This window comes from Triticum aestivum, chromosome 2A (assembly GCF_018294505.1).
Source record: "Triticum aestivum cultivar Chinese Spring chromosome 2A, IWGSC CS RefSeq v2.1, whole genome shotgun sequence".
NCBI lineage: Eukaryota > Viridiplantae > Streptophyta > Magnoliopsida > Poales > Poaceae > Triticum > Triticum aestivum.
Genome location: NC_057797.1, coordinates 671,245,035 through 671,270,482, shown reverse-complemented (window position 1 = coordinate 671,270,482; position 25,448 = coordinate 671,245,035). Strand labels below are relative to the sequence as shown.

At 48.9% G+C, this 25,448-nt stretch overlaps 1 pseudogene; it reads right to left on the bottom strand.

Annotated features, from left to right (window-relative positions):
* Window positions 1-1,914: 1,914 nt before the first annotated feature.
* LOC123185857 (anthocyanin regulatory R-S protein-like) lies at window positions 1,915-7,473 on the bottom strand (annotated as a pseudogene).
* Window positions 7,474-25,448: the final 17,975 nt, after the last annotated feature.

The window sequence follows — 25,448 nt, the reverse complement described above, 5'->3', positions numbered from 1 at the left end:
AATACTTTATAAATTATAGATACGTCAGAGACGTATCAATCTACTATCAGGCATCAATTGATTCACATAGTAGATGATAAATTTGTGATAGGCTCACTATGCATGTCAATGGACCTGGATCTTATTGAATTTCGGATGGTAAAAAGTTTATTTATCAGTTTACTTATTATGATACTTTGAACTTTTTTGGTTTTCTATTTATATGGTGAAAAAATGGTTTGTTCACAATTTAGTAGATGGTAAAGTGTAAGTTAAAAAGACATTTCAAATTACTTTTGTATATTGTGCTGCTTCCGATAGTTGTTTCATCCCTGGAGACAACACCAGAGCAATATATTTTACCCTGTTTACAAAAACCTGGTTGTTTCCAACAGTAGAGATTGAGGCTCTCTTGCAGGTTTCTTTTTGTACCCTGACCACTTTGCATTATATCCTTCTGATGTAGGGATAAAATTGCAAGAGACACACATTTTTCCTCGCCTATGAAACACAAATTTTCTGATTAACTCATCTCACATGTCTCATCTTCTACCACAGGTAAATATATGTGTTCTTTGTACGCGTTTAGCCACAGGTAAATATATGCATTCCTTGTACGCATTCTTTTACTTGACTAATCTTCATATGTAATGTCCTTCTTGGTCGTGCAAAGGGGTAAATCTATCACCTTGGCTGGATGCACTGATGAGCAGCTCAGTCTCACGCTCAGCTGACAGATCGACGGGCTGAGGCGGGCTTTCATCAGAGAATAGAAACGGGGAATGACCTTTGAGCTGATGGAGGGATCACTCACATGTTTGTGTTGGCTTTATCCAGGGAACACTTTTTGCGAATATTATCCAGGGAACGCATCAGGGCAAGGTGCACTCTGCACTGATGGATGATTAGAGAGCGTCAAATAAAGATCATGTGTTAAAATTGTATATTTAACTCTAGATATTGCATTATTATGTTATGTTATATGTATCAAAATGCATGTTTGGCATCCATGCTCATGTCAACCACCACGGGTGGGATGGCATGTTGAAATGGAGGGTGTGGACCCTCGAGGGTATTGTGTCATGCATACCACAATATATTTTTCGTTTTTTTATTTTCTATTACAACGCACGGACATGTTTGCTAGTGGCATAGTAAATGATAAAACCCCTTGTTTGAAAATCCTGTTGCTTCCCTCGAAAAGGAAAATTTGGAGCACGACATGTTGAAACTTGTCGCATGAGCCACCCACCGTCGAAGCTAGCTGGTGTGCTTACTTCACTCGGACTGCTATTCGTCGGCAAACTAAACGTACGCGTCACAAGACAGTACTAGTACCTCCGCGGTTCGCACAGGTCCAAACGATGAAAGAAATCGCCCAGCGGCTCTCGATTCAACCCGCCGGAAAGGAGCGCGGTGACGGGACGACGAACAGGTGTTCGGCGCGCCAGGGAACACCGCGCCCCAGCGAGTGGGACGCCGCGCGTGTGGTTCCACGAACAACCGCGCCCCACCTCCAGCCAGGCCGCCACGGCCCACGCCACGTACGCATCCGGCGTTACATGACGGGCAGGGGTACGGCCAGGAGCCTGCGACGTGTGCGAGCACCAGCCGGGCCGGTCGGCGTCGCCAGCGCACGCGCGCTGTCGCGCAGCCGAGCGAGCGAGCGGGCAAGCGGGGCCGACCGGAGCGCTCGCGGTCGCGCCCCGTCGCGTCGTCGAGACTTGCCCCGCGAGGTGCAGCCCTCGCCATACGCCGTCGAGCGGCCGGCATGGGCGAGGCTGGTGGTTGTACCGTGCTCGTGACGCGCATCGCGCACCGACGACGGGCTCGGCTCACATGATTTCAAGTGCATACAATCCAAATAATCGGAAATCTTTTTGTCACGTCCCACATTACTGCACAACCGGACGAAAGAAATAATGCCATGTCTGAAGAACATAGCCACCAGATTTACGGATCTACAGTGCCAGTGTCGCGCTTTCAGCGGCGTCCTTTCAGCGCCTGCGTATAGCTTTCTGAAGTGCCTCGCTGATCATCCCGGGTTCCACGGCGCCAGGACCGGCAAACTGTAACGGTTCACCGAAGCACATCAGTAAATCAATACTGGCCTCCCGTTAATGCTGCATCTCTACTGCCCGATCGAGCTTAATTAATCAGCTGCTACTAGACCTCACCTGAGCTCGTATCTTGAGAGCGAGGAGGCCGTCAGGCGTGGACGCGCGGACGGACAACACGTCCAGGCGGAGGCTCTTGATGGCGTCGAACACTTGTGTCATCAGTAGCTCCTTCCACCGGCATTGCACCTCAAGGAGCACCTCTTTGTCCGTCACGGTGACATTGACGATGTTGCTCGGGCCGTCCTTGGGGAGAGGCGTGTCCTCCCCGCCGAGCTCCGACGCCTTTCTCTTAGAACCAGCTAACACCTTCTTCCCGCCGACTTCATGACGTTTCCTGACAACTGTTGTTCCGGCAGCCTTGTTAGATTCTAGCTCCTCCACCTTCTGTTCCAGCTCTCTGAGATATGCTATCGTCTCAGCTAGGATGGATGCCTTGTCCACCTGCAATTACAATTCAGAAAGAAAGAAAGAAAAAATGTACTCTTCTCAGTATGGAACACATATGTCTAGTACTCCTTTTTTTTTTTAACTTTTTTGGTGGTGTGCGTGTGTTACCTTGTGAATGGACGGGACCAACGACTTAAGAATCAGAAACATCTCGTTGAGCTTCTCCCGGCGCCTCCTCTCCGAAATGACATGGTTTTTGGTGTTGGTGCTTTCCTGAGCTCTAGCGGTGCCGTCGTCACCATTATTTGCCCATGCCCCACCGGCCAAAGCTTTCTTTAGCAATTTCTGCGACTCCCGGTGACCGGCACAACCACGTCTTCGGCCGAGTGCCATGATCTCTTCCAAGCCGCAAAGCACGATGGGTGAGAGGGTCCAATGGAGCTAAAAGCAACAGCACCACTAGTGACCCCGTCCGTGGCGACAGGCGCTGGCGGCGCTTCCGGCGAAGACATGACCTCGAAAGACCCGCCCATGATCCAGTTTTCCTCGAGAGCCCCCACATCCAGCTCATCGCAGAGGCCGCAGAACCCGTTGATCTCCTTCGTGATCCGCTCGAGGTTGCCATCGGATAGGCACTCAACCTCCCCTGGCTCAAGTTCCCCGGTTATCATTGTGGCCATGGTGTCATGGTTGAGGACATCGAACACGATGTCAGCGTCCCCAGTATCGTCTACTGATGGGCTGGAGTTCGGCTCCTCCGACTTCGAACATGTTGGGAACTTCAAGTCCCAGAAAGATGTTCTGATCGGGTTCACCATGCCCATGTCTTCCAAAACCTAGCAAATGGATTGAAATCACCTTGCTTATTCAACAGAATTAATCACTACTTCACTAGCATTTCATTCGGTGAAGAAACGGATAAACTCGTGGATTGGTTTGTTCTTTGGTCTTCATGACTTGATGAGGGGGTCTTGCAGACGAATGGTACATTCTTATATGTTCGGCTTTATTAATGTATTCCGAGGATAAGAATCTATATGCACTACGTTATGGAACGGAGAGAGTAGTATTCTTTATAAATTTTGTCAAAGTTTGCAAAGTTTGACTTCAAAATATCTATGCACTACATTATGAAATGGAGGGAGTAGTATTTTACCAAAGGTACCGGCAAAAACTAAGGGACATCCAGTCAACACGAATGAAAAAACAGTTTCAATCGATTATGTTTGAACTGTCCAACGGCTGCCCTCCTGGCCCGGAGCACACTGTTTATCTTCCCCACAAACCCCTCCTTCTACCTGCATTGCCTCCGCCCTAGCCCACGATTAGATTGCGAAAAAACTAATGGGTTTAGCTCAACCAAATTGTTGCAGATGAGATTTGCCCGTGTAAGGGACGATGTGTATGCCTCCTTTGTCGAGAAAAATAGAACAATGTGGATGCACCACCATTGCTAAATCCTACCAATAAAGACTAGAGCAATGAATTTCCCAACAACGCCAGGTTCAACAAAACTGCTGAAAGGCCAGGCCTGAGGTAGTTAGTTTTACCGCCGCACTTGCCAAGCCAACATTGCCATTCTCAAGCAAATGCCAGTGGAGCCCCATGCACTTAAGAGAAGAAGTGTCATCTTACCATGGACAACTTGGGAGCTCACATATGGAAATGCAATGTGCATGTGATCGCACTATACCCATGAAAGAGTTTAAAGTTTTCCAAGTCCGTTGGTCAAGCCACATTTTCCATGGTGACATAGTTGCGCCGACACCCGATCCAAGTTGTACTTGATAAGGAAAGAAGTCACCAAAAAATAAAGGCATCCTACCACACCTATCAAAAAGCATGCCACAAACAAATATGTTGAAGCACGTGGGCAAAACCATTGCACTAGGACCCAAAATGATGTGACGCTAGAAACCAAGCACCGTGATATCGAGATGAACAACCGAGTGCCAAAGGAGAGATGGACGAGTCAGAGGTACCACACCAGCCATTGCCGCATGCCTCCTATGTTACAAGACCTAGCCAAGCGACCACTGGGGGGGGGGGGACTTAGGTGCATCAGTCAGAGCTCAAGTCTCTACTCAGCCTAAATTTTTTTAAAAACAAAATAATACTTACATGTTTCAAAAGAACTATGAGCATAAATCTACAGGTAAATATAGATCTCTTGTACATATATGTAACGTTTGATTAAAAGATATTGTAGCATGCATGTGAGCTACACAAAAAGATAGATGTCTGGATCTGGAAATACTAGTGCATCTATTATTTGCACTCTTTAGATCTACACATGCATGTGAGTATGTGTCTTTGTTGTCTAGCCATATATGGAAAGATGTAGTATTCAAATAAAATAGTCTAAATAGATACATATATCTAACACATTTTTCATTTCAATCTTACTAAATCTCAGTCGATTGAGACTTGTATGTCTCAGTCGATTCTATATTCTTGAGATCTTACATTGAGATATGTTCACATTTTTCTGTTTAACTTTTTTCTTTTTCTTTCTTGCATGTCATGTCACTTGACTAAGACTTAGTTAAGTCTCAATTGACTGAGGCTAGTCACACCCTTTGCAATTTTTTTAACACAGAGACTCTATGTAGTATGGCCGGGTTCACTTTCCATTTTTTGGGGGTAGTTTGCTTGTCTTAGCTCGTGCCGAGAGGAGAGAACCACACACAGTTTACACAAGTAGACTACGAAAATATGTTAACAAGGGTTAGTATTCCGTTTATTGTTGAAACAAAGGTGAATATCATATGCTTGATGGGACGAAAACTCACGGTATCTGTTGTCCCGAGCTCAAGCACACCACCCATTAAGGGAATGCAGGCGACTGTCTGAAAAAATGTGACCGAAGACACGTGCAGTTGGGTTCAGAAATCTGATCTTAACAGTATGCCCAGGTGATACAGTGCATGGCGTGCGCTAACCTGGATAGACGCCGTCTGGGTAGCATGCGTGGCCGCCATACATGGTGGACATCATGATATTAGTTAACAATAGCCACAGATATATAGGAGTACATATATACTCCCTCCGTTCTTAAATATTTGTCTTTCTAGAAATTTCAACAAATGACTACATATGGAGTAAAATGAGTGAATCCACACTCTAAAATGTGTCTACGTACATCCGTATGTAATAGTTCATTTGAAATCCTAAAAAGACAAGTATTTAGAAACAGAGGGAGTAGATCGGGTGCAGATTAATCAGATAGTACTCGATTAACCGTAGTAGGTACCTTTGCTAAGAGTGCGCGCTGGAAGGTTTTCGTGTCTGCGCACTGAGCATTGCACAGCCAAACATGCTCGTTGCCCGCAAAGCTTCTGCCTGGCAACCTTGACCAAACAATAAACACTCTTCAGTAAATTAGCACTACGCCTAATAATATATCTTACCTCAAGATGGCAATGGGGCTCCGAAACCCGCGTTCCCGTGGGTTTTTACCCTATTAGGGGATGAGGATGTACATCTTTTCATCCCCGCGGGGCTATTGTTGGGCACATTATACAACCCAACACGTTTCGTGGGTTTACATCCGTTTCGGTAGTCCCCGAATCCGAAACCCGACAATACCCGCGAAATTACATTATTTTTTTACCATCATAGTCATCTTACCTCCGAAATCTTAGAGGCCTTGATGTGTTCACAAGAATGGATAAGAAACAAATATAAAGGTGTGTCTTTCTTTACATATCATCATAAAGTTTATCATTATCTTGCCGCAATGTTTCATAAGATGCTCATTACTACTTATTTGATTCTCATAGATGCTGACAATGAATAAGGACAAATATTTTGGAGTTGTCTTCAAGACATTCAAGAGGGAATGCAGGTGAAGTACAGGTACTTGCAAATTTAATATACTAATCTGCATATTTTTCCCATGTTTAACTTTAACTTGAGCGAATTTTTATCTTCCCTAGGACTTGGCACTTTGATTTGGCATTGGAAGATTTAAAGATGGTCGTTTGGAGGCTTGGAAATGTGAAAGATGTCATGATGATTCCAACTTTAAATGATTTGTGAACTATAAGTTCTATTTCAGAACTTATATAGCTGTTGAACCATCTACTATTGTTTATGTTGAAATTTACTCAAGTTATGCTGCTGGAATATGCTTGTTTTGCTGTTGAAATGTAATTCTTTGTCGTCACTATGTTTGTTTAAATATTTTGATTTTATCGTGGGTTCCCCGTGGGTCGAAACCCAATGGGTTTAGGGGATGGGCAGAAAACAGCCCCGCACACGGTGATGGGGACGGGGACGGGTTTACGATTTTCTCGTGGGGATGGGTTTGAAAAGGCAAAACCCGATGGGTTTCATCTCCGTTGCCATCTTGAATCTTACAAAGACAAAGTTACTAGCTCTTTCCTTGTGGATTGGTAATGGATTAGAAGAGTTGTTCTTGAGGTACATACCCTTGGCCAGGGCGGAAGGCGTAGCTCATGCAGACCGTGTAGTACCACTCGGCGTCCCCGAGGTCCTCCGGCGACAGCGCGGCGGCTGGACGCCTGGCCCGGTGGTCGCACTGGCCGCAGAGGAGAGACTCGTAGAGCTCCCGCAGCTGCTCGCTCCTCTGCAGGACGAGCTGGTCGGCGGTGAGGTCCGCCGAGCTGGTGACCTTCCTCGTCTTTATCTCGCCGTTGTAGAACCCGTCCTTCCACGTCAGAACCCTATGCACAACAAACGGCCGGTATCGTAAGAGGAAAGAAAACGGCTTGCTTCTCACAAATTGAAAAGTATTATTGCAGCTAGTTGGAGTGGTCATCACTCGGATGTACTCTTCGTGTATAAATTAAATTATTACCCTGGACGGCTGGTTGAAATGGACCAGAATATGGCGTAGCTCCAGTTGATGCTCCTCACAGCAGCAGCGAGCTGGTTGCTGAATTGCTTCCGGGCCGGCGGCGGTAGAGTGGGTTCTTCCTGGCTCGGACGAATTACTGGCAGCGCCATTACCACACTATTTCCTTCCTTCCTACATATGCATGCAAACGAGGTGAAGTTAGAGCAAGCAAGGAGGCAAAAATAAACAAATAAATGGAGCTATAGCTTCATTTCTTGTATTTATAGTAGTTAATTTAGTCCATGCAAGCTGAAATCTCTTTGTTCTGTTGCACCGGTGCTAATTAAGAAACTTCACACGGCATATTTTCTCAACCAAGATTACAAAGAACATACTAGATCGGAAGCTAGAACAAACTAAGGAAGTAAGAGATATTTAAGCTAGGTAGCTAGCCATGAGTGGAGGAGAAACTTCCAACTAAATTAAAGGCGGTTAAAGGTTTACTTGAGCTATGGAGACCAAGAAGCTCAGAGGCAAACCTGTCGTCCGGGGAGGAAGATGGAGCCGCTATATATGCAATGCACCAAGAATCCAGGGCATAATATAGATCTGTCCTTGCAGCGCAGACGAGGAACGAGTGACTGCGACGTTCAACAGCAAAGTACTGTTCGGACACTACTGTACTGCGCCAACATACAATTAGGCCCATCACTTTCTAGCTAGTGTAGTAGTACAATGCATGCCTGCTTGGTTTTCTGACTGCTAGTAAAAATGGAGTGAGATGCACGCAGTCCTCACCGATCTCTGTTTCTGTTTGACAGTGAAGTGAGCGGGGCAAGTCAGTTGTAGGGCCAATAGGCACTGAATATTCGACGTCTCGACGACGCCTGAGGAAACACGGTGTGCATCACTGCCGATGCAATTATAGTGTCACCAAGAGTAGTGCAGAGACGTTCTACCAAGAGAACTATACTTTAGCCTATTACTTAGAGTGTACTCCCTCCGTTCCGAATTACTTGTCGCAGGTATGGATGTATCTCCAAATTACTCGTCGCAGAAATGAATATATCTAGAACTAAAATACATTTATATATATTCATATCTATGACAAGTAATTCGGAACGAAGGAAGTAACTGCGAAAGTCTTGTACTACGTGTCTTCCAGAACCTCCATTAATTTGCACCCCACCTAGGAATCTACCGTCGGCACCAAAAGGATAATGCATCTATCTATGGAAGAAAATTACCAACTGGATTTACAGGTGTGGTGGTTCGCTCGCAGTGAAAATTACGAGGAGGTTAGTGGGGATTGGGACACCAAATGTCCGTGGAGATGTCCGAATGTATCTGCGAACAGCGGCTGTGGCGCCGGCCATCCAACCGTAGGCATCAAATGTATGTATGTCCACTAGTAGAAAAAGGGTCTAATGTGAAGCACATTAGTCCCGGTTTGTAGCTGAACCGACACTAATGTGATCATTAGCGCCGGTTCCAACGGCTAGGTGGGCGGCGAACATTAGCACCGGTTCGTGACGAACCTTTAGTAGCAGTTCGTGCCACAAACCGGTAGTAATGAGGTGGTGGGAGGCTTGTGTCGGGCTGGGGCCCATCAGAACCTTTAGTACCGGTTGGTTATATGAATCAGGACTAGAGATGCACCTTTAGTCCCGGTTCGTATCACCAACCGGTACTAAAGGTCATCCTATATAAACCCCTTAGTCGAGCTCGAGCGCTCTGTTCTTCCCCTTTCCCCTCTCCTCTGTTTTCTTCCTCTTCCTCTCGAGCTCACACTCCATTTTTGCCAAAATTTGTGAAGATTTGAAGGCACCCCATCCACCCAAGTGATCACAAAGGTTATCAACTTTGTCCTTTCATCTCTCATTGCTAGATTAGCTCTTGCAATGCTCTGTAAGTATAGCGATTTGTGGGTTTTGTTTTGGGAGAAATTATATGTGGTAGTATTTGATTTATATGCAATCTGAGGTCAAAATAACTCTTAGTTTGCATATGTAGGTGTGGTTTACTTAGTGCCTTCCCGTCTCCGTCGTAATCACCGTCGATCGTCCGCACTGTCCCGTCGCCGGCACCACCTTGTGGTGAGCCTCTTGTTCTTATCTTTTATATATATATAAAAAAATCATGTTTGTGTGATTTAGATATATAGTTACTCGTATAATTATCTTTACCCGTACGTTGTTTGTTATACATAGTGCCATGGCTTTGATATCCGTCCCGGCCGGCCCTCATCCGGGTTATGATTCAGATGTGGTATATTCTCTTTTATAACTATTTATTGCATTTCGTGTTTATGACAAATTATGCCCATCAAGTTGACATAGACATTTTTATATAGGAGGTATGTGAACCGGAAATTCCAACCGGCCCTATTGTCGAGAGGTTAAATTTAGTTGAAAGAGAAAACGAATATTTGAATTTTTTTTGAAAATAATTGAGGGGGAGAAGATGGAATTGGAGTTGCATGTTGCCGATGCCGTCGATGATCACAAGATTAAGATGGAGAAAATGCGCTTGAAGATTAGAAAGATTACGAAATATGCCAATAATGAGGCTTGGTATCATTATGCTGTTGGATCAATTGTTATCTTAGTTGCGATCTTGATCTGTTGTTGCATTTAAATGCTTTAGCTAGAGAGTTATTTGTATGTTTGTTTTATGAGAATAAGTGTTGTATGAACTTTATGTATGAACTTGTATTAATTTGGTCTTTTCGGTGTTGTGTAATGAAGATGAGCCAGCAATGGATGTACGATGACGGATGCTCTCCCCAGTTCGTTAATGACGTGCATACTTTTCTGCTTGCGGCTGAGGCAAACAAGCGGGCGGATGGTTTTATGCCTTGTCCATGTGCTGGCTGTAAGAATGGTCAGAATTACTCTAAGTTAAAAACCATTCATGTCCACCTGTTTGAGTCCAATTTCATGCCCCATTATAATGTTTGGACCAAGCACAGAGAAAAAGGGGTCATGATGGAAGACAATGAAGAAGAAGAGGACGACGACATCTATCCTGGCCATGGGTTCCCTGAATACGATGGTACAACAATGGTGGAAGAAGCTGAGCCGGTAATGCGGGAAGAAGCTGAAGAAGAGGCATCATATGAGCCCACTGATGGATCTAGGTCGGGCCATTGTCGCTGCAAAGAGAAACTGCGCAAGTGAAAAGGAGAAGAAGAAGTTGCAGCTTATGTTAGAGGATCAGAAGAAATTATTGTACCCGAATTGCGAAGCTGACAAGAAAAAGCTGGGCACCACACTCGAATTGCTACAATGGAAGGCAGAGAATGGTGTATCTGACAAGGGATTTGGAAAGTTGCTGGTAATGTTAAACAAGATGCTTCCAAAAGACAACGAATTGCCCAAGAGTACATACGAAGCAAAGAAGGTTGTCTTCCCTCTAGGGTTAGAGGTGCAGAAGATACATGCATGCCCTAATGACTGCATCCTCTACTGCGGTGAGTACGAGGATTTGAACACGTGCCCGGTATGCGGTGCATTGCGCTATAAGATCAGCCGCGATGACCCTGATGATGTCGAGGGCGAGCGCCCCAGGAAGAAGATTCCTGCCAAGGTGATGTGGTATGCTCCTATAATACCACGGTTGAAATATTTGTTCCAAAAAAAGAGCATGCCAAGCTTATGTGATGGAACAGAGAAGATCGTAAGAAAGGCGGGAAGTCGAGAGTACCCGCTAACGGGTCGCAGTGGAGAAAAATCGAGAGAAAGTACAGGGAGGACTTTGCAGGTGACACAAGGAACGTATGGTTTGGTCTAAGCACAGATGACATTAATCCTTTTGGGGAGCAGAGCAGCAACCATAGCACCTGGCCCGTGACTCTATGTATGTATAACCTTCCTCCTTGGTTGTGCATGAAGCGGAAGTTCATTATGATGCCAGTGCTCATCCAAGGCCCTAAGCAACCAGGCAACGACATTGATGTGTACCTATGGCCATTGGTTGAAGAACTCTTACAACTGTGGAATGGAAAAGGTGTACGTGCGTGGGATGAGCACAAACATGAAGAATTTGACCTACAGGCGTTGCTGTTCGTGACCATCAATGATTGGCCTGCTCTCAGTAACCTTTCAGGACAAACAAACAAGGGATACCGCGCATGCACTCACCGTTTGGATGATACCGACAGTATATATTTGAATAATTGTAAGAAGAATGTGTACCTGGGACATCGTCGATTTCTTTCGAGCAGGCATCCCGTAAGAAAGGAAGGCAAGCATTTCAAAGGTGAGGCAGATCACCGGACGAAGCCTCGCCACCGTACTGGTGCTGATGTACATGATATGGTCAAGGATTTGAAGGTAATCTTTGGAAAGGGTCCTGGCGGACAACCTGTTCCGAATGACACTGGCGGACACACACCCATGTGGAAGAAGAAATCTATATTTTGGGACCTGCCCTATTGGAAAGACCTAGAGGTCCGCTCTGGAATCGACATGATGCACGTGACGAAGAATCTTTGCGTGACCCTGCTTGGCTTCTTGGGTGTGTATGGGAAGACAAAAGATACACCGGAGGCACGGGAGGACCATCAACGTATGCATGGAAAAGATGGCATACATCAAGTGTCGTGGTTCTAAGTATGACAGTAGAATGGGGGGGGGGTAGGAATGTAGAGGCAAGATCCTAGCTATGGAGGAGTTGTACACGTGAGTTTTACGAGTTCAGGCCCTTCTCGGAGGAAGTAACGACCCTATGTCTCGGAGCCCGGAGGCGGTCGACTGGATTATGCGCGTGTGTGTTACAGGGGGTGCGGACCCTTGTCCCCGAGGAGGGGGGGTGGCTTATATAGAGTTTGCCAGACCCCTCCCGCCCTCAGTTATAAAGGGTTTAAGGTACATAAAGGCAGAGACGTTACTGGTAACGCCTGTAATAAAAGTACATAAATGACCATTAACGCTATGACTTAAATCCCGACCGTTGCAGAGTGAGTGGCTCTTAGTCTTCTGGTAGTCGAGTGGTTGTTTGTATGGTCGAGTGTCTTCAAGACTGTCGAGTGGATCATGGCTTTATGGTCGAGTCGATGATTTTTATTCGACTGCTTCTGGTTCTTTAAGGGATGTCCTTGGGGAGGGTATCTTGATCAGATCCATGACCCTACCCTAGGTACATGACTTCATCATTAGCCCCCGAATGGATCAGGGTTTGAGTGAGGAAGGAGTTGAGAACACTTCCAACTCATTCTTCGTGCTATGAGTATATCTTGCTCTGGACCAATGAACTGAGGGAATAACATCAACTTCTTTTTCAGTCGCCTTGGTCCATTCTTAGTTTTTGTCGAGTGAGATTTCATGGTAGAGTTCCGAATGACGATGTGGAGGATGTTTTCCGTTTGACAAGTTGCTCTGCTCTCTGCAGATTTTATGGGATTCGAATTTTGGGAAGCGCGCCGGACGGGCAAGGCCATGGTAATCGGGACAGATTAGGCAGGTCTCCTCGATCCCCACGCCACCTTTTTCGCCACGTATCGCATGCGCGACTATTGCGGGATTTGTTTAGATCGTCTGGGCCTACAAGTCAGTCACTCGGGAATGACCTTATAAAAGACACCGGACCGGGCCTTTGAGCTGTGCGCTCTCATTCTCTTCCTTCTTCCTTAGACTTCTCCGCCACGCCCGCTTCTGTTCTCGGCGTCGCAACCTCGCTCGGGTTCGATCCGCTGCCATGGGAAAAGAGAAGACGGTGGCGTTGGAGCACGCGAAGAAGGCGACCGCGAAGGTGAAGGGCAAGGGGACCAGCCGGGGTGGATCCTCGTCAAAATTGGCCTACCGCCGGGCTGGATCCAGGGCGACTGTATCCGCTCGATGATCAGCCAGGACAACCTCGACGACCTGGTGGAGGGGGGACTGATCCCCCACGAATCGGCGCGGCTCCCGGGGAACGAGAGCAAGCCGCAGCCGCGGGAGGGTGAGTGCGTTCTCCTCGGCACTCACGTCGACCGCGGGTTTTCCTTGCCACCCCATCCTTTCTTTCGTGGCTTTTTGAACTTCTTCGGGGCTCAACTCCACCACTTCACTCCAAACACCATAGTTTATCTGGCTGCCTTTGTGTCAATGTGCGAAAATTTCTTGGGTTGTCGACCGCACTGGGGTCTCTTCAAACACATATTCACCTGTCGCTCCCAGTCGGTCAAGAAGGTCAATCCGAGTGATGAGAGGACACACGTGATCCAGATGTGCGCGGGCCTCGGGATCCAGATGAGGAACAAGAGTACCTTCCCAGCGATGATCCTTCCTGACTCGGTCCGGGGCTGGCAGTCGACTTGATTTTACTGTAAGGACCAGCCGACCCCGGGTCAGTCGACTGGACTTCCCCCTTTTCCCTGGCTCGAGTGGAGAAGCCCTCCTCCTTGAGGGTGATCCCAGAAGAGAAGGCGCAGGTCAAGGCGTTGGTCGAGCGGGTCGTCCAACTTGTCCGCGATGGAGTGACTGGAATGGGCCTGCTGGAGGTCTTTCTCAGTCGACGCATCCAGCCGCTTCAGGCCCGTGACCATCCGATGTGGATGTACTCAGGACTCGAGGACTCCACTCGGATCCACCCGGAGGACGTCAGCGAAGACACAGTGGAGAAGTGGTTGAGGGGAATCACCAGCAACAAAGACAACCCCCGGGGGTCTAGGAGGGTGATTCCATTCGACCACTCGCGCCAGCCGGAACAGGTATGATTCTGCTTTGCCAAGTATCTTCTTGGTTCACTGTGTGACACGTTGTTGATGGTCAACTGTATCTCCTTTGCTCGTTGTCCTTTCAGGCCCTCATTGATATGTACTCGATGCCCAATGGAGTGTAGGAGCAAGGCATCGAGGAAGGAGCGAGCGAGGGCGAGAGCGGTGAGTGGCACTCGGATGCCGAGGAGGACGAGGAGAGCGATGACTCGAGTGATGATGAGGAGGTCGACTCGCCTCCTCGTAGAGAGAGGAGATCCAAGCATGCTCACGACCCGGCGAGCACCCCGGTCCGGGCGACCGCGCCGACTGGGCAATCTTCAAAGCGCCCCCGGACGTCTTCCCCAGCGCCGATTGAGAAGGCTCTGAAGCAGCTCAAGGTTGTACCGCCTCCTGCGCCAAAAGCATCGAAGGCCACCTCCAAACTACCGAAGGCTCTGCCCAGGATCAAAGTGACCGTCCCCACCATCTCCAGGTAATCATCTGATCTGTTCTTTTCGTCGACTCGAGCAATAGAACGTAACCGACTGAGTGTGGACATTTGCAGTGCTGCTACATTAGGAACCTCTTCCTACGAGTACCGAGACGAGGAGATGGAAAATGCGGTTACCTCCAACCCAGGTAAAAACTCTTATGATGTTGTTCTTGATTACTTGGCCGATTGAATTCTAGCGGTTCACTTGGGGTCGACTGAACTTCTCTGCAGCTCCACCCAACGTCATTGATCTCCCAGACGACGATGAAGATGTGGCTCCTAGGTCCAGAAAGAACAAAAAGGTAGCGGCTGGAAAGATGTCTCAACAGGGACCAACGACAACACCGACCGTCCGTCAATCTGAAGACGCGGGTGGGGCCTCTGTAACTTTCGCTGTACCCTTGTCGAGTGAGCGCCCCGCACCGTCGACTGCACCGGCGTTTCCTTCAGTTGTCCAATCTCCCGCCCCGGAGCTCCAAGCTGCTGCACCTGGGTCGTCTGCCCCCTTCTTCACTAGCTACCCTGTTCCGGAAAACCAGTCAGATGCGGCTGCGGAATCCATCCGTCAGGCTGACGTGATGATGGAGCGGATGAAGACGGTGCACGAGAATAGCCAGGCTTCTTATGACGCTAGCGCTGCTCTCCGGGCCAATGTCCAAGTAAGTAGACTTTCGACTGACCTTGTTCTATTAGGATATGCTACCCGGAATATTTTCTTCCATACAATCTCCTGTTGTTTGCGTCGAATCTGTACACCCACTGGGTGTTTTGTTGTCTTTGGTATTTGCGCTCTTCCACTCGGTCTGGGCGAGTAGGATCTGAACCGGTGGGGGCACGCTAAGTGCACCCACTGGGTGTAGTCCCCGAGATCGCAGTCGACTGCTGGCAGTCGACTGGGGTCTGAATAGTTTTTTCCTTTCTTTTCTTCCACTCGACCCGAGCGGACCGGTCGAATGAGATCTGAACCGGTGGGGGCACGCTAAGTGCACCCACTGGGTGTAGTCCCCGACACGGCAGTCGACTACCGGTAGTCGACTGGGGTCCGAATAGTTTTTTTTAACTTGACCCGGGCGAACCGGTCGAGTTGGGTCTGAATCAGCGGGGGCACGCCAAGTGCACCCGCTGGGTGTAGTCCCCGAGACCGCAGTCGACTGCGTGCAGTCGGCTAGGGTCTAAGTGAACTCTTGATCTTGTCGATTGACACGTCTTTTGCCTCTTGCAGAAATCTTGTACTCTCATTTCCAAGTTTGCTGAGCTTGAGGAGAAGCAGAGGCAACTCAACCTCGACTTGGAGCTGGCCCAACAGAATTTGAAGAAAGCTCAAGATGAAGCTGCTGTTATGGAAGGTAACTGCCTGTAAAACTGTTCACGTCAATCGTCTTTAAAATATTTCTTCGATCTCTTGTTTGATCCGATTGCTTCTTTTGCAGAGAAAATGAAGTTGGCTCTGGAGAAAAAGGGCTCGGACCTTGCAGCTGCACAGAAGGAAGCCCAGGATAAGACTGCCCTTGCAGACCAGAAGCTGGCTTCAGTCGGAGCATTGGAAGGGGAGGTGAACAAGCTGAAGTCCTGTCTCAATGAGTCTAACCGAGAAGTGAGTCATCTGAAGAAGGATAAAATTGTCCTGAATGAAAAGCTGGAGTCTGCGGTCCACAAGAGGAATGACACGGAAGCTTATCTGCGAACTCTTGCCAAGAAGCTCTATCTTATGCTGGAAGGTACTACTTTTAAACCGACTGCGTTGATGCTTGCAAATGAATCCTGTCCAGTCGACTCACTAATTTTTTGACTGCAGAATTCTGTCAATACTTTGACGAGGAAACCGGAAGGGTCGATACGGGTTTGGACCCTATCGCTTCTCCAGTTTGCGACGAAACTGCCATGAACGTGGCCCGACTAGAGTCTCGTGTCGCCAGCGTCACAAGTTACCTCGCGCGTCTGAAGGTGGCAGTCTCATGAGTCGACTCATCGCTCTGGCCAAGGGCGACGCTTCAAAATGACCTGGAATCTCTGATGGCTCGACTCGACGAGGTCCCTGATCGAGTGCAAGAATGGACCTCCGCCCGGTGTGGTGCTGATGTGGCGCTGTCCTTGGTGCGAGTCCACTGCAAGGAAGCTCGTGAAGACAAGCTGGCGGCGATCAAGGTCACTAACACCAAAAGGCATGACTTCTAGTCCTTTATGGATACTTTCATCGCTGCTGCCACTCGGATCGCGGATGGGATCGACTTGGACGAATTCGTCGAACCTTCCAGTCCTCCTCCTGCTGAGTGAACAAACTTATGAAATTTGAATCTGTCTTAAATTTGCCTCGGAATGCCGAGTGATTGCTGTAACCGTACTCCTTCGGGCTTGATGCTCGAATACTTTTGATTTGCTGCTTGGAACTTTAGATTTATCTGAATTACCTTTGAGTATACTTGCAATTGCTTTTGGGATCTGCTCCGTTGTGTTTGTGGTGTAGCTCGGAGGAGAAGGTTGCAGTCGACCTACGCTTCGTCGTCCTTGCGGACAAGGATGGAGCATATGTTGTATTTGTGGCGTAGCTCGGAGAAGAGGACCGCGGTCGACCTGCACCTCGTCGTCCTTGCGGATCTTATAAACTTAGGCGAGCACTGGACTGCAGCTAAGCCCTCGAGTCGGAGGATTTCTCGCCACTCGGTAGGATTTTACAAACTTAGGTGAGTACTGGACTGCAGCTAAGCCTCCGAGTGGGAGGATTGCTCACCACTCGGTAGGATTTTACAAACTTAGGCGAGTACTGGACTGCAGCTAAGCCCCTGGGTGGGAGGATTGCTCACCACTCGGTAGGATTTTACAGACTTAGGCGAGTACTGGACTGCAGCTAAGCCCCCGAGTGGGAGGATTGCTCGCCACTCGGTAGGATTTTACAAACTTAGGCGAGTACTGGACTGCAGCTAAGCCCCCGAGTGGGAGGATTGCTCTCCACTCGGTAGGATTTTACAAACTTAGGTGAGTACTGGACTGCAGCTAAGCCCCCGAGTGGGAGGATTGCTCTCCACTCGGTAGGATTTTACAAACTTAGGCGAGTACTGGACTGCAGCTAAGCCCCCGAGTGAGAGGATTGCTCTCCACTCGGTAGGATTTTATAAACTTAGGCGAGTACTGGACTGTAGCTAAGCCCCCGAGTGGGAGGATTGCTCTCTACTCGGTAGGATTTTACAAACTTAGGCGAGTACTGGACTACAGCTAAGCCCCTGAGTGGGAGGATTGCTCTCCTTTCGGTAGGATTTTCTTTCGAGCTTAGGTGAAACGGAATAATCCCCAGTCGGGAAGCGCGCTGTACAGGAAAAATCACAGTAGATGTGGTGTTCGGCACATGGATAATTACAGGTCCGAAGAGGTCACGTTCCATGTGGCTCCGTTCAGCAGCAGTTATCACGCTCTGCTAGGGCGGGAAGCGTTTACAATCTTCCAAGAAATACCCCATTACGGGTACATGAAGCTCAAGATGCCCGGGCCTAACGGGATCATCACTCTCGCTAGTGATCCGGACATAGCAGTCTGCGCCGAAAACAAGACAGCCGTACTGGCCCTCGAGGCACTATCCGAAGCCCTAGCGGCTGAGGAACTGACTGCACTGCGCTCTACGGTGAATAGGGACGATGTGGTACTCGACAAAAGATCCAAGTCCACCTCCTTTAAACCGGCGGACGAAATAGTCAAATTCCAAGTCCATCCAACGGACCCTAATAAAACAACTTCCATCGGGGCATAGTTAAACCCTGATGTAGACGCCGCACTGCGAGAGTTCCTACGTGAGAACTAGGACATTTTCGCCTGGCACCCGTCAGACATGCCAGGAATCCCGCGCAGGCTGGCCGAGCACAGCTTAAATATCCAAACAGGATTCAAACCTGTCAAACAGGCTCTTCGGCGTTTTTCCGAACCTAAGAGACAGGCCATAGGAGAGGAGCTAGCAAAGCTATTGGAGGCCGGATTCATTAGAGATATAAAACATCCGGACTAGCTAGCAAACCTGGTGATGGTACCAAAGAAGGACAAATCCTGGCGCCCGTGCATTGATTTTAAAGACCTTAACAAGGCTTTCCCAAAGGATCCCTTCCCCCTCCCCCGCATCGATCAAATTATCGACGCTACCGCAGGACACGATTCGTTGTGTTTCCTCGATGCATATTCCGGCTACCATCAAATCAAGATGGCAGAATCAGACCAAGCCGCAACGACATTTATCACACCATACAGCCCATTCTGCTTCAACACAATGCCCTTCGGGCTCAAAAACGCTGGCGCAACATATCAGCGCATGATTCAGACATGTCTGGCAAACCAGATCGGCAAAATAGTGGAGGCATATGTAGATGATGTGGTCGTCAAAACAAGACATGTCGAATCTCTAGTAGACGACTTGCGGCTCACATTTGATAGCCTCCGGACATACGACATCAAGCTCAACCCGGAAAAATGCGTTTTCGGTGTTCCAGCCGGAAAGCTCTTGGGCTTCATTGTATCCGGTAGAGGAATTGAAGCAAATCCAGCCAAGATCCGAGCTCTGTCACAATTGGATATCCCAAAGGACCTCAAACAAATACAAAAGTTAACCGGATGCGTGGCGGCTCTAAGCCGCTTTATCTCCCACTTGGGAGAAAAGGCCCTACCCCTTTACCGCCTCCTTCGATGCACCGAACACTTCGAATGGACGGAGGCATCCACAGCCGGACTTGATGAAATAAAAGCCATATTGGCAACAAACCCAGTCCTGGCCGTGCCAAACATTGGTGAACCAATGCTATTGTACATTGCAGCAACACATCAGGTTGTAAGCGCAGTGCTCGTCGTCGAACGAGAAACGGACGAACACAAATTCCCCCTTCAAAAGCGGGTCTATTATGTGTCCACCATCCTCACTCCGTGCAAATCACGGTACCCGCATTATCAAAAGATTGTGTACACGGTATTCATGGCATCCCAAAAGCTACGACACTACTTTCAAGAGTGTTCAATAACAGTAGCCTCGGAAGTACCACTTAACGATATCATAAACAACCGTGATGCAATGGGCTGGATTGCAAAATGGGCCATTGAGCTCCTCCCGTTCGACATAACTTATAAGCCACGTCGAGCCATCAAGTCACAAGTTTTGGCCGACTTCGTCGCAGAATGGACGGAGGCCGAACTCCCTAAAGAGTATGGCACATATTCAAATTGGATCATGCATTTCGACGGCTCCAAGATGTTGGCCGGACTAGGGGCTGGCGTCGTTTTGACGTCCCCCACAGGAGACACAGTTCAATACGTACTCCAGATTATGTACACAGACTCCAACAATGCAGCCGAATATGAGGCCCTTTTACATGGTCTCCGGATGGTAGTATCCATGGGCATTCAACGCCTAGAGGTGCGCGGGGACTCGAACCTCACAATATCCCAAATAAATGGAGACTTCGATGCCAAGGATCTAAAATGGCAGTTTACTGCAACACCGTCCTAAAAATGTCAGCTCGGTTTGAAGGGCTTGAATTTCACCATATAGCCCGGGAAAATAATCAGGCGGCAGATGTCCTGGCACGCATCGACGCAAAACGCGATGTAGTCCCCCCCAACATCTTCTTGGAAAGGCTGTTCAAGCCATCCGTAGTATGGGAAGTGGAGCCGAACAATAACAGCCCGGACCCAACCGCACTGCCCGACACCGAATATTCTGACACAATTGGAGGCTCTGCCAATGAAATAACACCTTCAGCCCACGTAATAATGGCCGTCATCACCCAGTGGACAGAACCATTCCTCGCCTACCTTACTAGGCAGGAACTCCTCGAGGACCAAAATGAGGCACGCTGCATAGTGCGGCGATCCAAAGCCTACAAAGTCCACGAGGGAGAGCTTTATAAGAAAAGCACTACCGGAGTCCTTCAAAGGTGCATCTCCGAAGAGGAAGGGCGGAACCTCCTGGCTGAAATTCACGCCGGACTCGGCGGTCATCACGCTGCAGCTCGGTCCCTTGTAAGCAAGGCCTTCCGTACAGGCTTTTATTGGCCGACGGCCTAGGCAGACGCCCAGGAGTTAGTCCAACGATGCGTCGGTTGCCAGCTCTTTGCAAACCAAAGCCATATGCCACCCACCGCCCTCCAAACCATCCCCATCACATGGCCCTTCGCGGTCTGGGGGCTTGACATGGTTGGACCACTTAAAGGCGGAACCCACAAGCAAAAATACTTACTGGTCATGGTGGATAAGTTCACCAAATGGATAGAAGCCAAGCCTGTTAAGACGGCCGAATCCGGACCAGTGATAGACTTTATATCTGGGGTTGTACACCGTTATGGCGTCCCCCACAACATCATCACTGATAACGGCACGAACTTTACGGCTGACGAGGTAAAACTCTGGTGCAAAAACATGGGCATCAAGCTTGATTATGCTTCCGTCTATCACCCACAAACTAACGGCCAGGTCGAATGTGCAAATGATCTTATCATGAGCGGCATCAAACCCAGATTAGTGCGGCCCCTCAAGGAATCTAACACGCACTGGGTAGAGGAGCTCGACTCCGTACTCTGGGGGCTGCAGACCACGCCGAATCGCACCACCGGATACACACCATTCTTTATGGTGTACGACGCAGAGGCAGTTTGCCTTGCGACATAATTCATGACTCACCTCGAGTGCTCATGTACAAAGAAAGAGAAGCCGAGCTCGATCGGAAAGACAATTTGGACGCATTGGAGGAGGAGCGTGACGTGGCAAAAGCCCGTTCCGCATTCTATCGACAGCAGGCTCGAAGATACCAAAGCAAAGAAGTACGTGCCAAAAATTACAATGTTGGCAAATTAGTTCTACGCCTGCCGGACAAGAAAAAGGACAAACTCAAGCCCAAGTGGGAAAAGGCCCCTTCATAATTGACCAAGTCCTGACTGGTGGAGCGTACCACCTGCGAGATGCATCGGATAACCGACTCGAGCCGAACCCATGGAACGCAGCCCATCTCCGAAGATTCTATGCCTAGCACTGGACTCTGTGTTCATCTCCTTCCTCTGTCCATTTTTTATATACTGTCTGTCCTACATTTCTCTCCTTCTCCCCTTCCTTTCTCTTATAGCCTTTAAAGGCTCATCAAATGATGTGCTATTCGCACTCATTAAACCTGGGGGCATCTTTTAACATAAGCTTATTTATACGGGCTTCATGCCCAACACATGTGTTATACTTCCGCATGTACCTTTTATTTCACCATTATATGCATCGATATGACTTAAGTTTTGGCCAAGCTGGGTTGCCTGGCTCCTGTGCTTACCCCTACGTTCTCGATTATTCGGCTAGGCGGTAAAGGGAGCACCTCTGCGATTGTTACTGCCGGATCAGCCGGATGTGTACCTCAGACTGGGTGAAGCCGAAAGCTAGCGTTCTTAAGGGAATATTCGGTCGGTGACCTAAAAGATGATCTTTTCACTTATTTATTTATGCGCCCCCAGATGCTTTTTCCCGCATCTTTTTCGCAGAATGGGCATGCACTTTAGGGCATGCCTCCCAGGGAAAGGAACCCCTAACGGAACTATTCTCCCTGGAAGATGTTTCTTACTAACCATGTAATATAACATAACTAGTCGGGCACTTGTCTGTTCACGCACTAATGACCCCTACGCCTGGTCTCCATGCATTCCCCGGTTCTTATATAACCGCATGGGAATTCGGACACACTCTGGACCGTCAGGTCCCGAGGCTGAAGCGAAAAGGTCGGCCATGGCAAACGATCTACAATCCGGCTAGAAGGCATTATAAATGTCAATTAAATTACATAGTCATTCTGACTGATTGTATTCCTCTTCAATACCATCTAACAGGCTGTCTAATTTACAGTCCTGCTGGGAATACTTTGCGGCCTATTCTACTTGGCCGTATACTAAGCTTACAGGGATCTCCTTCCCATCGGGCCCCACAGGACCGACCTCGGCCATGTGGTTGGGGTCAGCCTTTGTGTACCGCGTCTTCACCATGGCCCAGGCCTCCCTAGGGCTTGACGGCAGGCCGATATCTTCCACAATCGGAAGCGCCGCCGTGCTCCCTTCAGCTTCTCCACAAGCTCTCCAAGACCTTCGGGCATGGAGATGGATGACCACAAGGCCTGGGCGGCGCCTTGCATCGCCTGCCGAAGCTCGAGCAGTTGCGAGAGCTCGGGAAGAAGGTCACCCGTAGAACCGGGCATCTCCTCTGTAGGACGACCTGTTAGCACACCTACAGACATTACTCTATTAGTCGACTTCCCCACCGAACATTTTTTCAAAGGTTCGTTCAAGAACTTACTAAATATGCCACGCCGAAGCCGCTGATTCTCCTTAACGGAGTCTGACAGCTGGGCACGAACATCTTTCAGGTTGACGCCCATCTTGGTATTGGCATCTTGGAGATCGTTCTTCTCCCGCCTCACCTTTGTTAGCACCTTCTCACCAGCCTTCAGCTGGCGTAGGAGTTGTTGCCTTTCCGGATTCAATCCGGCGTCATCTGTAATTTCATTTATCAGATTCGCACCCATGCCGTGCTTCGCAAAATACTTATCTTTCAAAGTGTATATTACCAGAGGGGGTCTCCTTGGGCTCCCCTGCCGCGGCTAGTGCGGCCTCAAGTCGGGCTTTGCACTCTTCCAGCTCCTGGGACAGTAGGGAATTCTTTTCTATAAGAACCTGCATAACAAATGATCCTTAAATCAGTTATTCTAACTGTTTCAAGTCTCGGGGGCTACTGGTATATATATAATTACCAAATTTTTCTTACCCGTATGTCTTTTACATATTGCTCTGTGGCTCTGGCTAGACCATTTTGAGCGGCACAGAGGTACGCATCTCCCGAATTGAAGGCATCTAATGCCTCTTGGGAGAAACAAGCGTCGTGAAGAATTGTCCGGCAACGCCTGTGGTTCATGGCACTCTCCACCTCAGAGTTGGTGGCAGACAACCTGTCCACATCCTCCGTTGGAGGAGCATCTGGTGCGCGCCTTGTGTTCGCCTTCGCCTCCGGACCAGGCTTTGGAGCCTGGCTGGTGGAGGCGCGATTGGCAGCCTCTCCAGATATATTCCGGCGAGGTCTCTTTGTCCTGAAGAGAGCACGAGTGTTAATATGCCTTGAAGGTATAACACCTGGGATAAGGGGGCGTGCCATACCTTTGCGCTGACGCCTCGGTCCGGACTGCACCTCTTTTCTGCCCACGGGGCCCTGCGGCCCCTCGTTGGCTTGTCGCCACAGGTTCGGCCTCCCGTCTCAAAAACCTCCCCTGCAAAGCTCGGTTGTAATCAGGAAACTGAAAACACGTGAGGGCGGACCCCTATTCGGGGTACTGGGACTTCGACCTCAGTTACCTGGGAGGCCGGGATTAGCCCTGGGTAATCGGCCGTAATGGCCACCAAGGCATTGTCCTTACTCAATTGATGGAACACTCCATCAAGCAGCTCCACAGATAAGTCCGGATCCTCTTGAGAGGCCGGGTTGAGGGACCGTCCTAGGTCCTCGGGTTGTGGAGGAGGGCTGTTTATTTCTTTAACAGCCTGGCGCAGTTCCTGTGTTGAAGTCGTTAGACTGAATATTTAACATTGGGAATATAAAACGGATGGGCAAGTAAATGTGACCACTTACCCATCTTGGGGGATTGTACATAGAAAATCCACCCTGTGGGTTGACGTGGAGAAATTCCTCCTCTTCTCCCTTGTACAAAGCGGACAAGGTCTTTGTTAGAGCCACAGCCGAATCCGGTCCCTTACGGCCGTAGCGGGTGGCGTCGTCCTCCCCATTGAAGTCCCACATGGGGTGGCCTCTATACTGTAGCGGCTGCACCCCTCGCATGATGCATGCGGCCATGACTCCGATCATGGTCAATCCGGAATGAGCTAACAATCTTATTCGGCCCATCAGGTAAAGGACGTCCTTGTCACTTTCCCTCTGAGGGCTCCGTGGACACCAACTTAGGCACTTCTTTAGTGGAGCACTGTCGAACTCAGGGAGGCCGATCCAGACAGGATCCGGCAGCAGGACGTCCTCTCTGTAAAACCATTCCGAAGGCCAGTCCCCGAACGCCTTCTTTGGGGTTCCGGATAGATATCCGGTCCCGGCGATGCGCCACACTTCGGCTCCGCCCACTTGATATATTGACCCCTTCGGAGAACGGGGCACAAGGCAGAATAGCTCTTTCCACAACCCGAAATGAGCCTCAACACCCAAAAAAAGCTCGCAGAGGGATACGAAGCCCGCGATATGCAATACGGAGGCAGGCGTAAGATTGTGTAGCTGGAGGCCATAGAACTCCAGGAGCCCCCGGAGAAACGGATGGATTGGAAATCCGAGCCCTCTTATTAAATAAGGGACAAGGCATACCCGCTCTCCTTTGTAGGGATTAGGGGCACTCTCCGCTTGCTCTCCGCCATTATAGATGGCAATACCGGCTCGAACCGGGACCATATAGGCCGGGGGGAGTAATCCCTTGGTCTGGAGCGTCACTAGCTCGCTATGCGGGATGGAGCATCTCTCCCAATATCCAGGCTGAGGGCTAGAAGGGCGAAAGGAGGAGTTGCGACGGCTGGCCATGGTGGAATGGACCTTTGTCAGATGCGCTCTGATGAACACTCGCGAAGGGGAGAAGGTGTGGTTTGGATCTAAATCCTCGTCCCCTTAAATGGGCGGCTCATTTACGCGGCTAGGGGTGTGGATGTAAAAACACTCAGACTTTTCATATTCGTTTGACATGTGGGAGACGACCATTATTGGGCGTAGAAGCCAAGGAGCGCAACATTTACAAGAAACCGGACTTTATTCAACATGTATACGGAATTTGGAGGAGAACCCACCTTGCAATGCCAAAGACAATCTGCGCGCTGGACTCATCGTCATTGAAGCCTGGTTCGGGGGTTACTGAGGGAGTCCTGGATTAGGGGGTGTCCGGATGGCTGGACTATACCTTCAGCCGGACTCCTGGACTATGAAGATACAAGATTGAAGACTTCGTCCCGTGTCCGGAAGGGACTT